Genomic DNA, 25,326 nt, shown 5'->3' with positions numbered 1-25,326 from the left:
ATTATTTGATTATCAAGAGCACCACCATTGGTCTAAAGAGGTAGAACTATAAACGACGTGGAAAGGTAAAAGAGACCAACAAAAATTGGCGGAAACTAAATTTTGTTGGTCTTTTTTACCTTTAATCCTATTATTTTATTTCACTCTTTAAGCTTTCATTAGATGACACTGTTTAAGCTTTCATTAGATGACACTGTTTAAGCTTTCATTAGATGACACTGTTTAAGCTTTCATTAGATGACACTGTTTAAGCCTTCATTAGATGACACTCTTCAAGCTTTCATTAGATGACACTGTTTAAGCTTTCATTAGATGACACTGTTTAAGCTTTCATTAGATGACACTGTTTAAGCCTTCATTAGATGACACTCTTTAAGCTTTCATTAGATGACACTGTTTAAGCTTTCATTAGATGACACTGTTTAAGCCTTCAAATATTGATTTTAGACCATTAAATTCAATCAATGACTCAAGTAGCAACGTATATAAATAAAATAAGTTACGGATTACCGTTTGTAAAGGTTGATAATTTATGGCACACGTTTATCATTTTGAAATCTATTGATAGACCAAAACTTGACTGATTACAAAAACTATCCTTAAAAAAACGAATGAGCTAACTGTGGACTAGAGTTAATTATTCTTCCACCGCAAACAACTTCTACCCTCCTTAGTAGTTCCAGTGACCCAGCGCCCCGAGCACAGGACGCCCCAAGGACTCCAGTGACCCAATTCAACCACTAGTAAGGACAGTGGGAAAGATAGGGACAGTGGGAACTTCTACGATTGCAATCGGAATTTGATTTTTGGGAAAAAAGTTCAATTACAAATACTGGTAAGTTCTGGTTAATCATGATTTTCATTTAACAGCCGTTCGCAAAATACGTAACGCAAAATAATCTCGGCACTCCCACACAATTGGGATACATTTTTTCTTATATCTTAAAATAAATAATCGTTGCACGTATACAAGCTTGTAGCTTTGAATTAACTAAAGTGCTTACGTAGGTGATTAGGTAGGTGATTACAGAATAAGCAATACCCAAGGCAGTGGCGCCCCCATGGCTACGATTTTACATGGACTTTTTTTACTGAATTATCTGACCGGTGACTTCGTGATTACTGAAAGGATACTCTTTCTCTGTCGATCGCGATTTTTAATCAGGCGGGTATTCGATCTTTCTTCCTTCATGAGGGTTCTTATAAACTTCTGGCCAGATGTTTTGCGAAACCTCTTATTTTTTCACGTGACGTAATTTTTAAACGGATCATATCAATTGATGAATATTATTGCGAGGATCGTGTTTGTACAGGATTAGGTTTGATGGGTTAGAGGGATTGGCCATCTTATAGGGTCTATTCTCGTGAGGTGATCACTGCTGTAGTAGAAGGCTAGTGTCATCCCCCTTTCCCTCATAACTATCTGTCTTATAGCAGTAGCTGCCATCTTCTCGTCAATACCACCTTTACTTAGGGTTGTTCGATCGCTGCGTTTTGCATTATGTTTCAAATTCGGGGAGTCGCGTTGGCCCCCTGGACCACGTTTTTGCCGTCGCCGGCTCTCCATATGACCATGGACAACTGTATCTACAGTGTCCATGATATGATTTTATTGATTCTAGGCGGCTTGTTAGGTATTTAATCGCTATACATTTTGGGGTCATCCATAGATAACTTTTTGGTAATATTCCTTACCTAAATAAAAATGTAATTCTCTGCGTTATTTGTGTTAAACTGTGAATATATATTTTTGAAAAGGTGGATATCACCCTGGAAATGACGTCAGGAAGTTGTCTTACGAACTCGTACGCTAAATTCGAATGCGCCCTCAAGAGTGATTCATCGATGGATGGATTTAGAAAATGTAGTTTGCAACGGTACTTTTCAAAAAAATTGAGCAATACGTGAGCCATGTTAAACTTCATCAGAACTTCGCAAATGTTAAATATCCGTGTGTATGTCATGAGTGCGAACACTATTTCTTGAATTATAACCAAAGACGCCATAAAGCGAACGAAAGTATTTATTCTTTCACTGGTTAAGTTGAAGATTGTTCGTTATGTTTAAGGAATTTTAAGCATTTTGTAAAACATTTAAAATCTCATATTAAAAAAGGAATCGGTGTAACTTGTCCCTTTAAGTGCAAATATTTAAAGCCATTTACGTCAATATCTTACTTTACATCACATTTGTCACGTACGTTAGAGACTCGAATAATTTGCTTAAAGACGTAACTGATGGAAAGGTTTATAGTGACGTAAAGTGCTTTTCAGAAAAGTCGTTGAACTGGCTTATATTTAAAGACGCTCAACACACTGGCCGCCGCAAAATCAAAGAACAAACTTATTTGAGTGTACGGCACTTTATTGAATGTCCCGCCAGAAAAAAAGGTCCAACATGGATCACATTCAACTAATTTATCTGTGCAAAGAGTCACATAAGAAGCAAGTGGGAGTGGTAAGATCTTTTAGTAAGCTTGTGGATGAGCTATGGGAGCTTGAAAAACCTAGTTCGGGTCAATCTTTTCGACATGGTTCGAGATAATCCAGGTTCTCACGAGGTGGGGGGCTACCAACTATCATTTAGTAAGGGACATATTACGAGGATATTAAAAAGAATATACTTGGAAATTCGCGGTTAGTTGAACGTTACGATTCTACTATAGAGCAATTAGCAAACATTGAAAAAAGGTGTAATATTGAATTCGCCATTTAATGATTTAAAAAGCTTTCACGTTTGTAATCCGGAATTGCCGCCTTGCTTGGCCAATGAGGGAATTGTGTCCTATGATCTCCGTCTTTTTCTAAATAACTGCGTTCAAGTTAAAAAAAATGGTTTTCATTGCGCCATTTTAAAAGTTATGGTTAGCCATTTTAAGTTCATGGGGAGTGACGCAAATAATAAGCCATGTTCGCAAACTACCAATAGCTCAAAATTCACTGGAAATGCCTCTCAAAATTGGTCCTAACTTCGAATGTTGTCTTTGATTTTGCGCGATAACGTAAAAGATGCCTCGGACCCAGTGTCGTCTCTTTATTTAAAACTCAAATTAATAGTACAGTTTATTTGCGCACCTGTAATATCAAAACAAGATGTCGCAATCCTTCTACAACTTGTATATGCTTATAAAACATCTTTTTTAGAAAATTTCCGAACTACAGGCTTAAACCCGATAACGGCGCTTTTAGGGGGATGAGTTTGATCAATAGGCAAATTTGCATGTCGAAGACGGCCTCCAACTCGAAAAATTCTTTGGTAGTCAAGAAACTTATTTAATGAACGAATTTTACTACTTCGTTGGATTGGTATGCCTTGACTGATGCGCTGAATTTCGTCTCCATAACGTTCTTGTTGTACGATGCTTATCCGATATAGTGACGCCGAATCGATTTCTTGATTGAACAGCGGTCCTTTGACCTAGGATTTATTTGCACATTTGTTTCTGCAGTTGCGAATGAATCTCAGAACATACCCGGTTACGCGAACGTTTTCCATCTTTGTGAAGGGGAAGCCTGCCAATCAAGAACTATCGTTGAATCGGTCCAGCAGTGAACATCCGTTATTTCGATGTTCAAAGACTCCTTAACGAGTGCTAATAATCTGGACAGATGTAGGGCTCAACATAGCTCTAGTCGTGGAAATGTGATTTTGCTGGGCGGTGCTACCCGTGTTTTCGACGCGACGACTTGCGTTTTAATATGTTCTGATTCGTTGATGGTTTTCACATAAACTACTGCAGCCATAGCTTTTTCGGAAGAGTCACAGAATCCGTGAAGAATCACCTGTTTTGCGTGAGGCTGCAACATATGACGAGGAATCTTAATATTCTCTATTTCTGACAGATCACTTCGGAAGGTTTTCCATTTGCTACTAGTACTGTTTGGTAGCTCGTCGTCCCAATCTATTTTTATTTGCCACATTTCATGTAACATAAGCTTCGCACGAAAGAAATCCAGGCGGGTCGAATACTTTTGCTGTATCTGAAAGAATCTTGCTCTTCATTAGACATGTTCGAAGTGGTGGTGACGTGATTTGAAACGAAAAGTGATCAACGGGTGGCCTATGAAAACTCCCGAGGTCGATTCGTAACGGTGTTTCACCTTGGAGATAACGATTCCAATAATAATAGTTCGTTTGATGACCATTTACGCAACTCTAAGCCGCCTTGTTTTATAGCGTCCAATATCACGGACTGAAGCTTAATGTTGTTTTCTAGAAGTTCTTCTCCGGTCATCAAATCGTCCATATAGAAATCGTTGGACAGTTCCTGGGATGCCATGGGCAAATAATCTTTGACGTCTTCTGAAAGTTGTTTCAGTACTCAAGCCGCCAAAAAGAAAGCTGAACCCATACTATAAGTAATTGTAAGAAGCTTCAAGTCTTGGCTAGGTTCATCGGGATTGCGTCTCCAGACAATCCGTTGCAAATTGTCTTCTGTGTGAATAAGTATCTGGCGATATTCATTGAAGAAATTCATATATTCACGGTATCATTGTTACTGTATGTAAAAACTTTGTAGTTCGGCACTTACTAAATATGGACGAAAATACGGAATTTTTTCCGGGGAAAAAGGCTTCGGTAATTTTCCGACTTACAACTCTTTTTTAAACTGACACCATCCGATAGTTAATCCATGATTAGATAGTCAGACTTTATAAAATTGGTCAAACCCTAAAACGCGAATTCTTATCTAAAACAAAGATAGTGAAACGTTTTATTATCAAAATGATGTTGTTTAGTTGCGTCTAGCACTAGGTTAACATTTCTTTCACACTTCGCTACTCGCGAATCCTACCGTATCGAAGAAATTATTCGGATTTCGGGAACATTTTTAAAAATTACGGGCTTTCGCCGCGCTGGAGCTGCAAATCCTTAGACTGGAGTACTCATAATTCATAAACAACCCTCTACAAATACCAAATATTTGAATTTACATTAATAAAGGTAGGAAAATTTCATACATTAATTGTCTTTTGTGTATGAAACCAAACCTAGGCCCCGAATTAAACTCCTTCAACACCATAAAACGTCGCCGTTGGACGGTTTATACAATGTGCCAGAATTTTGAAAGTTGGAAAAGATAATATTTACGATGCGGTGGAGTACCCAACGAAACAGAATTTAGCTATGGTCGTAACTACGGCGTAAAACATTAGAAACTGCTTTTAATCTTTAATAACATTACGGAAAAAATTATCTAACCCACTAAAAACTCGGTTTACTATTTATTGTACCAAAAAAGACAGAGTTATCTAAATATACGAAGAAAAACATAAATTACAGAGAAAACTAAAACAGATTGCGCTACAAATAGCTTATATTTTTCGACCGCGTTTTTTGAAATTTCTTTTAATTAACTAAAATTTGACATAGGAAATGTTATTGAAATTAACGTCTATAATATTACAATAGTGTTTAATCATATATGAATAGGAAATGTGATGGAAATTAACGTCTATAATATACAATAGAGTTTATTAATATATGTATAGGAAACGTTATTGAAATTAACGTCTATAATATTACAATAGTGTTTAAACATATATGAATAGGAAAAGTGATGGAAATTAACGTCTATAATATACAATAGTGTTTAATCATATATGTATAGGAAAAGTTATTGAAATTAATGTATATATATGTATAAATATATATGCATAAATATATATATGTATAAATATATATGCATAAATATATAAATGCATAAATATATATATGTATAAAAATATATATGTATAAATATATGTATAAATAAATATATATTTATATATATATATATATATGTATAAATATAAATATATACATATGTATAAATATATATATATGTATAAATATAAATATATACATATGTATAAATATATACATATGTATATAAATATATACATATGTATATATTTGTTTATGTATGTATATATATGTATGTATATATATGTATATATTTACGTATAAATGTATATATATATATTTATGTATAAATATATATGCATAAATATATAAATGCATAAATATATATATGTATAAAAATATATATATGTATAAATATATGTATAAATAAATATATATTTATATATATATATATATAAATATATATTTATATATATATATATATATATATATGTATAAATATAAATATATACATATGTATAAATATTTATATATATATATATATATATATGTATAAATATAAATATATACATATGTATAAATATATATATATATGTATAAATATAAATATATACATATGTATAAATATATATATATATATGAATAAATATATGTTTATAAATATATATATATATATATAGGTATATAAATATATACATATATATATTTATGTATATATATATATAAATATATACATATGTATATGTAAATGTATATATTTGTTTATGTATATATATATACATAAACGATAATAAAAGGGCTTGCTAACACCCTCCTACGCATTGTAACCCGGCCACCCTTTAAAGGCATTATAAGTCGCTAGATGATTTGGGCCTAAAGTAGTGCCTTGGGTATTAGCCTAGCTGATTATATATGTATATAAATGTATATATGTATATACGTTTATCTATATAATATAAAGCTGTTATTTGGGTGGTAGGTAGGTAGGTTCGTCAACCAATTTTCGAGATTTATTTAACGATTTCCTGACGCTTTTCGCGCGCGCATTTCGGGCGCGAGCGTCGCGTGTCATTTTTTTTACGTACGCTACGATTCGCGTTTTCGCAGCGAGTCGGCTTCGATTTCCGATTTGGTTTTTAAATTCTTTATAACAAATTTTCAAAAGTGACGCAAATGTCAGTTTCTGAAAATGCTCAAAATCTGTCGCCCCCGAGAGGTGGCCGTGTTTGTCCCAACACGCAATACACCCGAAATTTTATCTCATTCCGCCGCGGTTTTCGGATGGGGATTGTGAGGGGTAGTATCAGAAGGCCTCTGAGTTTCGGAAACGGGTAGGGGGTACCACGGTAATTTTCACATGGAAAAAAAGGGGAGGAAGGGCCTTACTGCGGTGGTTCGACTACGGGGTAAAGGGTGCCACGGAAATTCCAGCGTTGTAAAGGGGGGGGAGTACTACGGAAATTCTCGCTTGGAGAAAAGGGGGAGAGGGTACCACGGTAATTATAACACGGGGAAAAAGGGGAGGAACGGTAATTATCACATCGGAAAAAGGGGGAGGTGGGTACCACGGTAGAACTCGGCGAAACATAAATTAACCGCTAAAGTTTTAATTAACCATAAAAATTACGATTAACTGTTTATCCATGGATATTATCCACAGCAATTTAACATGTAAAATAATTGTTTTTCCCAGATAATTTTCGTTTGTGGATAAAAATGAATTAAGTAATTATTTCTTATCCAAACGCCGAGCTCTATACCACGGTAATTATAACATGGGTAAAAGGGGGGGAACGGTAATTATCACATGGGAAAACGGGGGAGGTGGTACCACGGTAATTATCACATGGGAAAGGGGGAGGTGGGTACCACGGTAATTATCACATGGGGAAAGGGGGAGGTGGGTACCACGGTAATTATCGCATGGGGAAAAAGAACAGGAACAGTAATTATTACATTGTGGAAAAGAAGGAGGTGGGTACCACGGTAATTATAACTTGGGTAAAAAGGGGAGGAACGTTAATTATCACATGGGGAAAAGTGGGAGGTGGGTACCACGGTAATTATCACATGAGGAAAGGGGGAGGTGGGTACCACGGTAATTATCACATGGGGAAAGGGGGAGGTGGGTACCACGGTAATTATCACATGGGGAAAAGAGTGAGGTGGGTACCACGGTAATTATCGCATGGGGAAAAAGGACAGGAACGGTAATTATTACATTGTGGAAAAGAAGGAAGTGGGTACCACGGTAATTCTCGCATGGGGAAAAGAGGGAGGTGGGTACCACGGTAATTATCACACGGGGAAAAAGGACAGGAACGGTAATTATTACATTGTGGAAAAGAAGGAGGTGGGTACCACGGTAATTATCACATGGGGAAAGGGGGAGGTGGGTACCACGGTAATTATCACATGGGGAAAGGGGGAGGTGGGTACCACGGTAATTATCACATGGGGAAAAGAGTGAGGTGGGTACCACGGTTATTATCGCATGGGGAAAAAGGACAGGAACGGTAATTATTACATTGTGGAAAAGAAGGAAGTGGGTACCACGGTAATTCTCGCATGGGGAAAAGAGGGAGGTGGGTACCACGGTAATTATCACACGGGAAAAAAGGACAGGAACGGTAATTATTACATTGTGGAAAAGAAGGAGGTGGGTACCACGGTAATTATCACATGGGGAAAGGGGGAGGTGGGTACCACGGTAATTATCGCATGGGGAAAAAGGACAGGAACGGTAATTATTACATTGTGGAAAAGAAGGAGGTGGGTACCACGGTAATTATCACATGGGGAAAGGGGGAGGTGGGTACCACTGTAATTATCACATGGGAAAAGGGGCAGGTGGGTACCACGGTAATTATCACATGGGGAAAGGGGGAGGTGGGTACCACTGTAATTATCACATGGGGAAAGGAGGAGGTGGGTACCACGGTAATTATCACATGGGGAAAAGAGTGAGGTGGGTACCACGGTAATTATCGCATGGGGAAAAAGGACAGGAACGGTAATTATTACATTGTGGAAAAGAAGGAAGTGGGTACCACGGTAATTCTTGCATGGGGAAAAGAGGGAGGTGGGTACCACGGTAATTATCACACGGAAAAAAAAGGACAGGAACGGTAATTATTAGATTGTGGAAAAGAAGGAGGTGGGTACCACGGTAATTATCGCATGGGGAAAGGGGGAGGTGGGTACCACGGTAATTATCACATGGGGAAAGGGGGAGGTGGGTACCACGGTAATTATCACATGGGGAAAAGAGTGAGGTGGGTACCACGGTAATTATCGCATGGGGAAAAAGGACAGGAACGGTAATTATTACATTGTGGAAAAGAAGGAAGTGGGTACCACGGTAATTCTCGCATGGGGAAAAGAGGGAGGTGGGTACCACGGTAATTATCACACGGGAAAAAAGGACAGGAACGGTAATTATTACATTGTGGAAAAGAAGGAGGTGGGTACCACGGTAATTATCACATGGGGAAAGGGGGAGGTGGGTACCACGGTAATTATCGCATGGGGAAAAAGGACAGGAACGGTAATTATTACATTGTGGAAAAGAAGGAGGTGGGTACCACGGTAATTATCACATGGGGAAAGGGGGAGGTAGGTACCACGGTAATTATCACATGGGGAAAGGGGGAGGTGGGTACCACGGTAATTATCACATGGGGAAAAGAGTGAGGTGGCTACCACGGTAATTATCGCATGGGGAAAAAGGACAGGAACGGTAATTATTACATTGTGGAAAAGAAGGAAGTGGGTACCACGGTAATTCTCGCATGGGGAAAAGAGGGAGGTGGGTACCACGGTAATTATCACTCGGGAAAAAAGGACAGGAACGGTAATTATTACATTTTGGAAAAGAAGGAGGTGGGTACCACGGTAATTATCACATGGGGAAAGGGGGAGGTGGGTACCACGGTAATTATCGCATGGGAAAAAAGGACAGGAACGGTAATTATTACATTGTGGAAAAGAAGGAGGTGGGTACCACGGTAATTATCACATGGGGAAAGGGGGAGGTGGGTACCACGGTAATTATCACATGGGGAAAGGGGGAGGTGGGTACCACGGTAATTATCACATGGGGAAAAGAGGGAGGTGGGTACCACGGTAATTATCACATGGGGAAAGGGGGAGGCGGGTACCACGGTAATTATCACATGGGAAAGGGGGAGGTGGGTACCACGGTAATTATCGCATGGGGAAAAAGGACAGGAACAGTAATTATTACATTGTGGAAAAGAAGGAGGTGGGTACCACGGTAATTATAACTTGGGTAAAAAGGGGGGGAACGGTAATTATCACATGGGGAAAAGGGGCAGGTGGGTACCACGGTAATTATCACATGGGGAAAGGGGGAGGTGGGTACCACGGTAATTATCACATGGGGAAAGGGGGAGGTGGGTACCACGGTAATTATCACATGGGGAAAAGAGTGAGGTGGGTACCACGGTAATTATCGCATGGGGAAAAAGGACAGGAACGGTAATTATTACATTGTGGAAAAGAAGGAAGTGGGTACCACGGTAATTCCCGCATGGGGAAAAGAGGGAGGTGGGTACCACGGTAATTATCACACGGGAAAAAAGGACAGGAATGGTTATTATTACATTGTGGAAAAGAAGGAGGTGGGTACCACGGTAATTATCACATGGGGAAAGGGGGAGGTGTGTACCACGGTAATTATCGCATGCGGAAAAAGGACAGGCACGGTAATTATTACATTGTGGAAAAGAAGGAGGTGGGTACCACGGTAATTATCACATGGGGAAAGGCGGAGGTGTGTACCACGGTAATTATCACATGGAGAAAGGGGGAGGTGGGTACCACGGTAATTATCACATGGGGAAAAGAGGGAGGTGGGTACCACGGTAATTATCACATGGGGAAAGGGGGAGGTGGGTACCACGGTAATTATCACATGGGAAAGGGGGAGGTGGGTACCACGGTAATTATCACATGAGGAAAAGAGGGAGGTGGGTACCACGGTAATTATCGCATGGGGGAAAAGGACAGGAACGGTAATTATTACATTGTGGAAAAGAAGGAGGTGGGTACCACGGTAATTATCGCATGAGGAAAAGAGGGAGGTGGGTACCACGGTAATTATCACATGGGGAAAAGGAGGAGGTGGGTACCACGATAATTATCACATGGGGAAAAGGGGGAGGTGGGTACCACGGTAATTATCACATGGGGAAAAGGGGGAGGAAGGGCCTCACTGTTGTGGTTTTACTATGGGTAAAAGAGCACTACGGTAATTATCACATGGGAAAAAGGGGGAGGTGGGTACCACGGTAATTATAACATGGGAAAAAAGGGGAGGAAGGGCCATACTGCGGTGGTTCGACTATGGGGTAAAGGGTCCCACAGAAATTCTCGCATGGGTAAAAGGGGGAGGGTGCCTTATAGACTGGTTCACTTTTCGTCAAAATAGGATTCTAGCGGCATTTTGGGTAACATTTGGCCAAATGAGTTTTTTTTTACTAATTCGGACCTCCTGAACACGAATTTCGATGTTGGCACTCACGATTTTGGACCGGAAGCTCAGAATTCAAGATGGCGCCCAATATGGCGAACGTTATTCCGTAAATGCCGTCTTCAGGTTTATTTATGTCATAGAATTCGAAAATAATTGTTATAGACTGTTCAAGCAATTTATTAGCCCTGGCCCGAAACTTAAAATTCAAGATGGCGTCCAGGATGGTGAACATAATATGTTAATCCAGAACCAACAAAGGCAAGGAGAACGCAGTTAGCCTTTAAACACGCTAACGCGGTGTTGTGTACAAATTTCATTGGACAAACCTTTACGCTGCACGCTTAACGGAGATGGGGAAGACAATTTCCGACGGCAACAGGCGCTAAAGCGTCTAACCAATGAAAAATGTACACAAGAAAATGCACGACTTTTGACGAGTTGCGTTCTCCTTGTGCGGGGTGTTGTGTTTGTTGCCCCTAGATGTTAATTAACATAGGAAAATCGAAGATTCTAAGGGTCCCCCCTATGAAATATTTAAAATTTCCTAATGCTATTTTTTTATTAAAAAAGTGGTTAAATTGGGGCATATATAATTAAACTGGGTAAGTTTATGTAAAATGGGTAAGTTATATAAATTCATAAAATTTTGGTAAAATTGTTTAACATTTGTCAAAACTTTATAATTTTCTGTAAATTTGGTTAAAATTGTATAAATTGTTGAAATTATTTAAAAATTCGATAAATTCGTGTAATTTTGGGTAAACTTTAGTAAATACGCCAAAAGGTAGAAAAGTCCTAAATAAAAAGACAAGCAAAAAAAACGAAATCATCAACAAATTTAAAGTCATTTCAAAATGAATAACTCGTACCAGGAATCCATACTTCTAATGCTTATCCTGCCGTATCGCGTATGGTAAGATCACATGGACGGCTTTGGCCCCGCCTACGATACCAAAAATTCCCTTTGCGCGCGCTACTCTCTCACGTTGTTGGTTGTTAAGTTAACATAGTGACATCAAAAAAAACCGTCAGGCACATCGAGACGAAAATCTGCCGCGATAAGCATTCCAAGTAGAGGTATGGATTTCTGCTCGTACCAATAGGTCTTCGAAAAAATATATAAAAATGCGAAAATCGGGTCAAATAGATCTTCGAGTCAAACCAATTATAGCCGACAGAATTTCCCCAAAGGTGAACCGCTTTCGCCATATTTGGGGCTCATCAGTACCGTGCACGTAATCTGCCATGTGACTAACTAAACTGAAAAGAAAAACTTAGCCTAATCATTAAAATTTCGAAACTGGTTGCGTAGCAACGTAAAGCCAAATAGGAGAATAGTCTTGGATAATAAAATATCCGAGAAGATAAAGATTAAGGGCTACACCGGCGGTTGAATTTGACCAGAAAAGGAATGGTCGTATGTACTCGTATCTGCTACCACGTGCTAAATTTGGGCCGAATTTTTCAAACACCGGTGTGTCCCTTTAATAAGACCAACCTATGGACTATGATGCAAAAACTGCTTAAAAACGCAGAAAGGTAGAAAAGTCCGCAAGGTGTCCGGAATTGATGAGACTGGGCATTTTTTCTCAAAAACTACAAGAGATAGAGTTTTAATTTATAGCATATTATTTTTAACATGAGAATGCTTTATATTAAATTTTTTTGAAAAATCGGAAATTTTTTTCACGTTTTAGAAAAATGTATCTTAAAATCTTATCGGTTAATGTTTTTGAACCGTAATATCCGAAGATTTTCTTCAATTGGGAACACGTGGAACGTTAACTCTTTTCTATTGTTTGTATAAGAGGTACAATATGGTACACATCAAGAAGGCATGGTATACAATTCATACTTTTTATATTAATAGTTACAGATACATTCCTAAATTCGTCTTTCAAATAACGCTTTTAAAAATGGTGCTTTTATATCAATAATGAGTTAGAAAGTAGGTGGTTTTTTTTCGCCTGTTCTGGGTTTTTTTGAGCAGGTTAAAAAGTGTAGCCATATGACGTCATTTTACTCCAATTCTATCTTGACGAAAAAAACGAGTTGGAGTAAGAAGGGAGTAGTTAAAGGTTATTTATTTGTTTTGATTTTAAGATGGCGACCGGTCGTGAGGTCATCAATATATGACTCATTTTTCTTATTTATTTAATAGTAATAATAATTAGCTAGGCTAATACCCAAGACACCACCTTAGGCCTAAGTCATCAAGCAACTTTTAAAGTCATTAAATAGCATTTAACAATTGGATTTTCGTTATTAAAAGCTTGCCATAATGTGAAGATGTTCAAAGCCCGTCATGTTTTCGTGCAACGAAATTTAAGCAGACGAATTTTCTATATAAGCTAGATTACTCGCTCTGCACCTCCTTTCGAGGAGGAGTAAAAAGTGTAACATTTAAGCTCTGGAACAAGCGAACAAAATTCGGGACAGGGTAAATCTTACCACGAGAACAGGCGAATAAAACGTTTTAGGGTAAAAAGTTTACACTTTTTGTCCTCGGACAAGGGAAAAAAAACCACCTAGTGTCGTCTTCAGATCAATAACGCGCCTCCTATATATTCCCCACTTTTTCCCTTTCCCGTCGAGAAACGCATTCTCGTTTAATTAGTTTATTTAATTAAGTAAATTTTTTGAATATAATTTTAAACTTGTCACATTTACTTATTTCAACATAGTTTGTACAAAAATATTGCGTAGGCACGCGAAAAAAGCTTTTTTTTATCAAAAGGAATTCGATTTCCGCGCCTTCGCCCTGTATTCAAATCTTATTAAATCTTATCGCCGAAATAAGTAGCCCAGTACACAATATTATGTAATTTTTCCACGATTATCTATTTATTTTATGGAAAATTATAATATAAAACGGCCAAATAATTGTTTTAACAGTCTATAACAATTATTTTTGCATTCTACGACAAAAACAACCCTGAAAACGGCCTCGGGAGTGAAAATATCGTACTTGTAAGAAAACGTCCGCCATCTTGAATTCTGAGCTTTCGGTCCAAAATCGGGAGTGCCAACATCGAAATTCGTGTTCAGGAGGTCCAAATTAGTAAAAAAAAACTCATTTGGCCAAATGTTACCCAAAATGCCGCTAGACCACTTTCAAGAAAAGTGAACCAGTCTATTACTGCAGTTGATCGACTATGGGGGAAAGGGTGCCACGGAAATTATCCCATGGGAAAAAGGGGTTGGGGGGGGGGGGGGGGCGTACTGGAGTGGAGCGCCTCGAAACACACAACTAGCCGAGGGCCCGCCTGTTAGGCGGGCTTCTCGGCTAGTATATATATATATGAATAGGAATAGCAATGATACTGCAACAAGTGTTCCATCGATTGGTATAAAATTTAGAAATGCACCTCTTAAAGCAGAAGGAATATTGAGGTTCAAACAAATCCAGCACCATAGACGTTAATTTGAATCAGATTGACCGCGTCATAATTTAATTAATCCAAATTAAAATTCCAGATGCGGTCCAATGTCTCGTCTTTATAGGATTGAAATGGGCCTTAATACAGGTGGCAATGATAGAGCCGACAGTTGCTTTAAGCTGATTTTGATTATTTTCGTTATGACCCCCCCCCGCATTCTTGCTAATAATGATGGATATTGTGGTCTGATACCTTGTGAGATGGAATATTGATATCTTTCAGAATATTCACTTGCATTCAAATAATATAATAGCCAGACAAAAATTTAAGTCTTGCAACCTACAACGATAGTTGTTCTTAAGGAAGCGTATTGATTTATGCAGAAAAGAAACGGAAAATAAAACGAATACACTGAAGCGTACCTCCCAATTGGCATGCATATAAAGAAGGGCTATTTCCAAGAATAGTGCAGTCCGAATAATATTCTGATAGTTTTTTTTTTAACTTTACGATTCCAGGAATTTATGGGCGTTAAACGTTTTCGGCGCAAAGGTATTTTTATTTTTGTAAAATGTTTTCTGATTTTATCGGCAATAGCCCGTTTTGAACGAAAAGATGTCCTTTCGGTTGTTGTCATGTTTCCGGTTGCATCGGAAAAATAAATTTTAGCAATTGGGTTTTCAATAACCACACAGGCACCATGGGCAAATAATAGCTTAGCAAAGTTATTCATTTGTCCATTCAGGGACTATTGTTTCGACGTCAATAGGTACGATTTCAATAGTTACGATGTCAGTAGGTGGGGGTTTTATACTAACCCACCGTGTTTACAGAGAATGGGGTTGTTGGATACCGCGAGCCCCCAGAACGAGAGCGTGCAGTGCCGTTATGAGCTTATTATACGTGTATAGGATCTATATTTTCACTGTGAAGCCCTTTTTAAACGGGAAAGATAACGGTTTCGTTGCAGCCGCGTGTCCGACTTCATCGTTAAGTTAGAAACTTTTAAAAAATTATAATAAATAACAAATACTTTACGTACCAATAAATTCCTGGCACCAAAACTATATTAAAAAAATTATCAGAACAAAAATTATTCGGACGGTGCTACGTTTGGAAATCGCCTAAAATAGAGTCCATGATGAAACTTCTTTATTGTCTAGACATTGAAAAACTTAATTGTTTCGACAAATCAAGAAGCTTCTTTATTGTTAGGGCAATATTACAGCAAAAGCTAGGCTTGATTAGGTTATAGAAACGTAACCTAGCCTGCACGTACCCTAAAGTTTTGGATGACTTACTTAGGTTATAAATAATACGGAAGTTTCTATGTGTTAATTTTTTATCTCCATTTCGGTGTAGAGCAATACTAAAGTGGCAACAACTCAATAGTGGCAACATTCATATTAGCGTCTCTAGCAACCTTGGACAACATTAACTCATAGCTACTTTAAAGGATTTCGAAATTGGGGTAAAGCAGGATACGTGTCAAGGCACAATTAACTTTAAACAAAACTTAATGATAAGTTTTAAAATATGCACGACTGATATCGCAACCAAACGTTTCAGTAGCGCCACCAAGTGGATTCTCTATGAACTAAGATAGAGGGGAAAATACGAAACGAAGCCAACTAGCCAAAGCGGTTTTCGGATGATTTTCCGAAAAAGATTTTCTTGCCTGAAAGAAAAACGTCAAAGGCTTAAGAATTCCCGAACTTCGTAATTTCTTTAAGATTTCATTATTAACAAATTAAGGAAACCTGAAAGATGTAGGAAAATCAACAGACCAGAGTGTCAAAGCATTAAATCATTTGTTAGAACAAGTAAATAACAAGCGCAAGTTTGACCTAGGCTAGTACTAATTTTTTATTGTGATTCCTAATTTTAAATATTTAGAGGCTAGAGCGTTTGGTTCTAGTCCTGGAGGATAACTGACAAGTCTTTAACGTTAATTCATTATTACTTAACAAATGGTTACAATTACCAGAATATGGATTAATACCTGTATTTTCATAATGCGGAATGGTTCGTTAATCGTTTGTTTAGAAATGGGAAGAACGCAACCATATTTCTCGATAGATTTTCAGAAATTTTAAATTTTGTTACCGAGTTTCTGGATTTTAGGAAAAAAGTGAAATCTTATCCCTCGCATTATTTAACCACATTGTTAAAATAAAACTAAACTTTTAGTATTAAAAACCAATAAAGCAAAAGAGTTAACGCTAAATATTCCTAGTAAAATGTCCAGAACGCGGTTTTCAGTTTTTACACACAATCCTTGGGGATTTGTGTGTATTACGATCAACTATTGTGTAGTCGCCGCCGCAGCCGCCGTTATTTTTGGGATCGGAGCCCGAGAAGGTTGCCTTGGCAAATGCCCAATTTACCATTTTTGGTGGTTTCGCTTTGTTTGGTAGATATTTTATTTAAAATTAAGTCCGATAACGTTAAGAAAATATTTTTGGTTCGGTTAGGATTCAGCGGATCTAATTTACGGGACCCTAATTTTCGTGGTTTTATATTTTCGCCTAAAAGTCTACAAAACGTTCCTTAATTTAAATCCGATTTTCATGAGAGTTATATTTTTGAATAGCTGTGGTTTCCATATAAACTAGATACGTTGCTTAATTTTAATTCTAAGTGAGGTTTTTTGGGCAGCGTATACGGACCCCCGCAACTTCCGACATGGTAAATCCGCGTGTATATAGGGTTCAAAACGCCATTTTCCCTCTCACATTATTCAAGGCCGTTCACGCCGAGCTTTCAATGTATGCCCAGAAGTAACAATAAGTGTGACACTCAACGTTTTACGCACGTTTACGACCTTTTTACGCACGTCTTACGACAGTAAGAAGGTAAGTAAGTTTTGATCAAAAACCACAAGTGTTGTTACTTCTAGGCCCATTCCAGCTTAGGTTGCAGTAGCGTTGAAAAAAGTTAATTTTAAGTGAGTTAATTAACTATTTCGCGTCATACCCGAAGTCTTTACGCGCTGAAGTTATATTCGCATTCCATTGAAAGCCTGTCTGAAATAAGAATAACGTATGACCAGGCGCGTAATAAAAAAGTGTGACCCTAAATATTTGTTATGCCCAGAAGTTAGAATAAGTGTGCCACTAAATATTTTTGTGACTCAATCGGTAGGTATTATAGCCTCGACGGGATTTTAATCATTTTTGGGCTCGGGGCCCAGGAAGTGGGGTATTGGCCCATTTAAGTGATTTTAGCCGATCTTCGTCCTAAAATGTACGTCCTTTTTTAAAATTAAGAATGAATTGCTTGAATATTATATTTCTAGTTGGAACTGATCATTTCTGAACTACGATTCCGGTTGCATTAAGAATTTTTAAGTTTAAGTTATATTTTTGGCCAATTCACGGGACCCCACAACCCGCGTACGCACTATTGTCAATTTTGAATTTCGTGCCAATTGATACAGGCGTAGAGCTCGTCGTTTGGATACGAAATATCCGTTTTATTTGTTTTTATCCCTAGCCGAAACTTTTCCGATTAAAAACTTAAATTAAGTCGTTTTATATAATGATATTCATAAATAATAAATAACCGAAATTTTTATGAATAATTTAAATTTTTGCGGTTAATTTATCTGTTCCGCCGAGCTCTATAAAGGCGCCATCTAACTCGTTGGCGTTTCGCTTCCTTATTTCCAAAACCAGGTAAGTCGAAAAATTCGTTTTCAATAAAAATTAATTTATATTGACGTGTTCACGTTTCGCTACCTTATTTCCAAAACCAGGTAACTCGAAAAATACGTTTTCGATAAAAAAAGTACAAAATGTTTGTTTCAAATAGAAATTTAATATTTGAAATGTAATTAATACATCGGGGGGATTGTGTGTACTTTAATGTCCGGGACATCTTGTTATTTTTAACGCTTCTTCGAATGGAGCCGCCGTTTCGTTGCCCCCCCCGTTCACTATTTTTGACGCAACGGTCGCGCCACCTATCGAAACTTTTGGTTGCGAATAGTCAACTAAAAAAAAGGGTCATCTAGCCTTTGATAGTGTAATCTTTGCGGTTATTTCGACTTACTGGCGCCTGATGACAAAGTTGTTCGACTGTTCTGATTAATTTTCGCTAAAATTTAAATTTCAATTGGTTTTAGGCCTTTGTATAAGCAAAACGAGTTCATAAATCCAAAAGAGCCTTTGAGTCAGAGTGAAACTGGCAATATGAGCCGCAGAGAGGAGAAGAGGCACAAGAGATCAGAATGCGTCTACGCAACGAACAATAAAAGTACTTCCATTCGCCACAGAAGAACTCACACGGGCGAAAAACTCTTCCAGTGTGACCAGTGTAACTACGCATCTGCACAGAAGGGTGCATTGATTTGCCACCAAAGATCTCACACGGGCGAAAAACCCTTTCAGTGTGACCAGTGTAAATACGCATCTGCACATAAGAGTAACTTGATTCGCCACACAAGATCTCACACGGGCGAGAAACCCTTCCAGTGTGACCAGTGTAACTACGCATCTGCACATAAGGGTGCATTGATTCGCCACAAAAGATCTCACTCGGGCGAAAAACCCTTCCAGTGTGACCAGTGTAACTACGCATCTGCACGTAAGGGTGACTTGATTCGCCACAAAAGATCTCACACGGGCGAGAAACCCTTCCAGTGTGACCAGTGTAACTACGCATCTGCACGGAAGGCTGTATTGATTTGTCACAAAAGATCTCACTCGGGCGAAAAACCCTTCCAGTGTGACCAGTGTAACTACGCATCTGCACATAAGGGTGACTTGATTCGCCACAAAAGATCTCACACGGGCGAGAAACCCTTCCAGTGTGACCAGTGTAACTACGCTTCTGCACAGAAGGGTGCATTGATTTGTCACAAAAGATCTCACTCAGGCGAAAAACCCTTCCAGTGTGACCAGTGTAACTACGCATCTGCACAGAAGGGTGCATTGATTTGCCACGAAAGATCTCACACGGGCGTGAAACCATTTCAGTGTAACCAGTGTAACTATACTTCTGCGCAAAAGTCGTATTTGATTGTCCACAAAAGAAGACACACGGCTGAGAAGCCCTTTGGATGTACAAAGTGTAGATATCGGGCCAACCATAGGAACAATTTACTTCGCCACGAAAGAGCACGTCACTCCCAGGGGGCAAAGGCCCACAAATGCGAACGGAACAACCCTATCAATACAACCCTTCAAGCGCATTGTCGAATTTATGGTCCATCTGGAATCCAAATTGGCGCTTCGGACAGTCACCCCACAGAACCCAGGCGCCAATCACAGCCCCTTCAATTTGACCTCTCTGGTCGTCAAACGCGAGGTAGGTATTGTTCGGTGCAACTGCGACGTTTAACGACGGATCAGATTGAATCTCTCACTGAAAAGCTCCACTGCGCCCACGCCGTCAAAGCGGAAGTGACCCAACCTGACGCCGACACCGCCACCGTCGAGAGAGAAATGGGGTTTGGCTCCAATTGCGTCAACATCGATGTCAGCCGCGTCAAACAAGAGCCTTTTTATGACTTCATCGAACGAGTTCCGATCTCAACAGTCGTCACGAGAGAAGAGTTGGAATTTCGCCCAGTTGGGGACAACCACGAGGGTGTCCTAAGGATCCCAGACACCCCGATCAAGATCGAGTTTGCTCCCGAATAAGAATTTGTTTCATTGTTTCTCAAAGCATATTTTTTAAACATAACACAAGCAGTGAAAGCAGTTTGTAGTTCTAGCAAATGCCTTGACAAAGACTGTATTTTGCTTTTTTGACCTTTTTGAAATAATGTTCGTTAATTAAATATTAAATTTGAGACGTGTCAGTTTTTTATTTTGGCTAAACATTATTTCAAATTTGTTTAGGGTTTAGCTTTTTCATCCCTTTTCTTAATCGACTTATTGAAATAATCCAGTTCCATGTTGCATTAGATAATGCATCGTTGTTTTTGGCTAAAGTAAGTGTTAGTTTAATTTTTAGAGCTTTTTCTTGACCTCAAATGGTAACGGAGGTTAATATGTATAATTCAAGAAATCGCTACAAGATGGCGCAATTTTGGGACATTAAACAATTCTTTATATCTATATGTGGAGATCAGTAACTATCTATTAAGAGGTGTAGGCTAATACTTTATCTCTGATGTAGGCCCAATTTTTGACCTTTTCAAATGTTATACGTCTTGACCCTCTTGAGGCCCCACAAATAAAGTTAAGGAGGCGCTTTCAGCCAGGGTTGACTTATTTAAATCAACTTGATTTCAACCACTTGATTTTTTATAATCTTTTGATTTAGATCATTATTTGCTGTAATGCTTTTCAATAAAATAACATTAAAAATATCTCCAAATGTTGTATTTTTGGGCCCACAGAGAAAATGAAAAGTATGCTGTAGGCTGTAGCCTTACCAGGAGCAGTTCCAACGACAGAAAATTTTGAAATCAAACTTCGTAGCAATACGAACTTATTATTTTAAACCATGTTCTCTCGATGTTATATTTTAATTAAGAGTGTACTTATTCATACTTAACAGGTTTATTAACAAATAAATATACCTAAAATATCGTGCACTATCAATAAAACGAAAAAACCCGAAATTTTTTTTGTTATTTAATAATTTATTGAAATAAATAGTCATAATCAGCTAGGCTAATACCGTTGACACCCGCCTAGGCCTTAGTCATCTTGCAACTTTTAAAGCCGTGAATCCAGGTGGCCGGGTTAAAATGCGTAGGAGGGAGGGTTATTGGAATAATGCCCATCTCTGATGGTGTATAATCTATAACTATAACTATTATTAATTAAATTTTTATAAATTTTAATTAAAAATACACTAATGAGCTACCGTATTTTTAAGTAGAAGGAAAGTGAGGGTGTGGCGTCAGTCCCAGGTTCAGGTTTAGGTTCGGGATCGAGATCCGGGATTTATGGGGTGAAATGTGGGTAAAATCATCGAAAAGTCAATGTATTTAGGGTATTTCTCGCGACGATTTGTTTTTTCGTATATCAACCTATTATGTCCAGGCCAACTTGTTCATTTATCTACGCTTATCTCGAAAGATACTTGAACGTATATCTTATCAAGCTTTATCGTACGGAATAAGTTGAAATGATGTATAAATTGATAACCTAGGCGACGCGTGCGCAGATTACCCCGGCGGACGCGGTTAATTTGAATTTAAAAGTGTTTTGACGTCATGGAATATTCGTTGTTAAAGTAGAATGGAAATATTTTTAAACTTCATTTTAATATCATTGTAGTACTTAATTATGCTTGACACTTGAACCAATCTCACGAGTATTTCTTAAAACGAATATCTCGATCGCGTTTTATCGTACGAAATAAGTTGAAATTATGTAAGTTGTATGATACTTGATAACCTAGGCAGGAAGATAGCGCGCGCGTGCGCGGATTACCTGGGAGCAGTGATGGGCGCGCTCGTATCTTTGGATACTTTTAGGATACGAGATGATACTTTATCCGAAAAATAAAAATAAAATTATACGATTTTGATATGATCTTCTACATTGCAAAATGATCGCGATAGAATTTTGAAGATAATAAATCGGAAGCGATCTATATTTGAAAAGATTCTTCTCTTACCTAGCCTAGCGAAAAAAGAGCGGGAATAGAGCTAGTGCTTCCATTTTTTGTATTAGAAATTACACGATAGATTTTTTCTGGTTTCTCTTCAATTTTGTTTCTATTTGAGAGGAAATATTTTAGCGCCATCTAGAAATGCCCATATACACTATTTGAGCGGCGAACCTATCTCACGTGATACTGAAATATCGCCAAACCCGAAACACTGTTAAGTGATTGAAGGGAGAGGAGCGGTCAAAGGTCGCCGTTTTATAACGGTGGTGAGGGGGGGGGTGGCAAACAGTCGGAGGGAGGGGGGACGGAAAGCAGAGACTTTGATTCCGCGCCGCGCAGCCTGAAAGGCGATTTCAAAACTAAAACCAAAACTCCCAAAAGTTATTTTTCCCACCGTCCCACCTTGGAGTAGAGAAGTCCACTTCTTTGCTCCAAGGTCCCACGCAGACGCAGTTAGAGAGTCATGTGTTGCAAACTGGCGGTGTGGGCTGTGGCGATGCAATAGCTTTATTTATTTTCCATTATTTAGTTTTAGAAAATACTAAAATTAAAATCGATTCTAATCCATAAAATCAAAATCAAATGTTGAAGGATTTACTTCTGAATCAATAATCAAAAGATAAAAATTGAAATATTCATTTTAATACTTAGAACTTTTGATATGAAAAAAATTGATTCTACTTTCTCGTGAAACGTATTTGAAATATTTTTAAATATACTTTTCATTATAATGAAAACTAAAGAAGTATTTGAAATGATACTTATCAAAATCTTTAAAGATTTCTATTGATATTTTTCAGGCAAGGGCAAAAAAGAATTGAAATTAATTGAAACTCTCATATCTTTAAAGAAATTTGAAAGATCGGGAAAAAATCAAAGGGCCAAAACTAAATAAAATAAAAGATTGTGAATGATTTTGTCGCCATCTTTGCTCAAAAATATCAAAAATTAAATGATATTCTATAGAAATTTCAGAGGGAAAAAATTGATAGTATAGTATAGCTGCTGCCATCTATGTAAAAAGATACGAAAAAGATAGATATAATTTTTTTTGTGCATCACTGCCTGGGAGGCGCGGATTGCCCGGGCGCGCGGTTAATTTGAATTTAAAACATGGATTCCCTCTCCGAAATAATTCATGTACCCAAAATTGGACCGCAAGTTTTTTTCTTTTAGGGGAATCTCTATGGGAGTTTAACATTACAATAAAGCTAATAGGTCCAGTTTTTATTTTTATTTTTATTTTATTTAATAAATTTAAACTATAATACTAAACTTTTTCAAAAAAAACTTTTACAAACAAAATTTAAAATACACATTTTTAAAATTTAACTACACCAGCTCCAAGTCAGCTAGCGACTTTTTTTTTAAGTAACTACTAACTACAATTAAAATCAAAGGATCTGCTATATTTTTCATGCTTTGAAAACAATTCATTAAAATCTCGAGTTTTTAAATATATGTAAAACACGAAGGAGCAGATCTTTTATCACAAATTTTCAAAAATTATATTTAATTTAGTTTATAATAATATAGGGAACTCAAAAATTAAAAAACCGAAAAATCAAAAAAATTACTTACTTCAACCTTTCTCCCAGTTATTAGTTTCGTTTTAAACTTGGTTTACGTTTTAGTTTTACTTTGCTATTCTAGAAAATTCTAAAATTCCTTTAGAGTTTATCAGTAAAACCACTTACTTTAAGTATTTTTTTTAATTAGTTCGGTCTAATAGTAGATTACGCACCTATAATCCATGATGTTTTCATTTAAATTCAAATTATAACGAATTGAAAGTTTGAAGCAAATATTAATTTAGTTTGTAAATGAAATCCTTTTATAGTACTCTGAAGGGCTCCTAATACGTTTTGAACTTCCAAAATAAATTAATGTACTAAGTTACGTTTAAAAGAACCTTTTGTAACAATTCCAATATATATATATATATATATATATATATATATATATATATATATATAAAAACCGTGATAAATAGTAAAACCCACTTATTTTTCAATTAATACATTTCAGATACACAAATTAATTAAATACAAGTATTTAAATAAGAATTGCTTCACTAAATTATGCATTTGTATTTTAAATAATACCTGATTTTGAAATTATATTAGAATAATTATATTGTTAAACTTCTTTCATTTTTAAAAATGTAGTAGAAAATGAAAGATATTTTAATTAAAACATTTCTTAATTTCTTTATTACCTAAAAATATTTACAATATTTACAAATTTTTATATTGTTTAACTTCTTTCATTTTTAAAAATCTAATTGCTTGACTTAAATAAAGCGTGAAAATTATTAGTTTCAAATGATATTTACAAATCTTATCAACTCTAAAGTCCATTTTTCAGGTATTAGTAAGTATTTCATACAAACTAACTTCTAAAATATGGATTTAGTTCGTAAATAAAATTCTTTTAAATTACTTTGAAGGACTCTTTATACGTTTTGAATTTGAATAATATTAAAAACAATAATCTAAGATACCCTTTAAAGTTAAATTGCTTTAGTTTATCAGTAAAACCACTTACTTTAAGTATTTTTTAATCCGTTCGGTCTAATAGTAGATTACGCACCTATAATCCATGATGTTTTCATTTAAATTCAAATTATAACGAATTGAAAGTTTGAAGAAAATATTAATTTAGTTTGTAAATGAAATCCTTTTATAGTACTCTGAAGGGCTCTTAATACGTTTTGAACTTCCAAAATAAATTAATGTACTAAGTTACGTTTAAAAGAACCTTTTGTAACAATTCCAATATATATATATATATATATATATATATATATATAAAAAACCGTGATAAATAGTAAAACCCACTTATTTTTCAATAAATACATTTCAGATACACAAATTAATTAAATAAAAGTATTTAAATAAGAATTGCTTCACTAAATTATGCATTTGTACTTTAAATAATACCTGATTTTGAAATTATATTAGAATAATTATATTGTTTAACTTCTTTCATTTTTAAAAATGTAGTAGAAAATGAAAGATATTTTAATTAAAACATTTCTTAATTTCTTTATTACCTAAAAATATTTACAATATTTACAAATTTTTATATTGTTTAACTTCTTTCATTTTTAAAAATGTAATTGCTTGACTTAAATAAAGCGTGAAAATTATTAGTTTCAAATGATATTTACAAATCTTATCAACTCTAAAGTCTGTTTGTTTTATTTAAAAAATAGGCTTGTTCACTTTCGATTATTTAAACATTTAA

The 25,326-nt window shown here is 36.6% G+C and overlaps 2 protein-coding genes across 2 annotated transcripts in view; one reads left to right on the top strand and one right to left on the bottom strand.

Annotated features, from left to right (window-relative positions):
• LOC149926075 (uncharacterized) overlaps positions 1–25,326 on the bottom strand; it is a 374,126-nt gene that overhangs the window by 210,275 nt on the left and 138,525 nt on the right. The window lies entirely within an intron of this gene.
• Positions 17,264–25,326, top strand: part of LOC149926078 (uncharacterized) — a 44,120-nt gene continuing 36,057 nt past the window's right edge. Inside the window, exon 1 of the mRNA XM_090159845.1 lies at positions 17,264–17,357. The gene's annotated coding sequence lies outside the window, so the exon portion shown is untranslated. The remainder of the gene's footprint in view (positions 17,358–25,326) is intronic.

This window comes from Leiobunum rupestre, chromosome 10, assembly GCF_980474605.1.
Source record: "Leiobunum rupestre chromosome 10, qqLeiRupe1.1.hap1, whole genome shotgun sequence".
NCBI lineage: Eukaryota > Metazoa > Arthropoda > Arachnida > Opiliones > Sclerosomatidae > Leiobunum > Leiobunum rupestre.
Note: the sequence above shows the minus strand (reverse complement) of the source record. Positions and strands in the feature narration are given on the sequence as shown.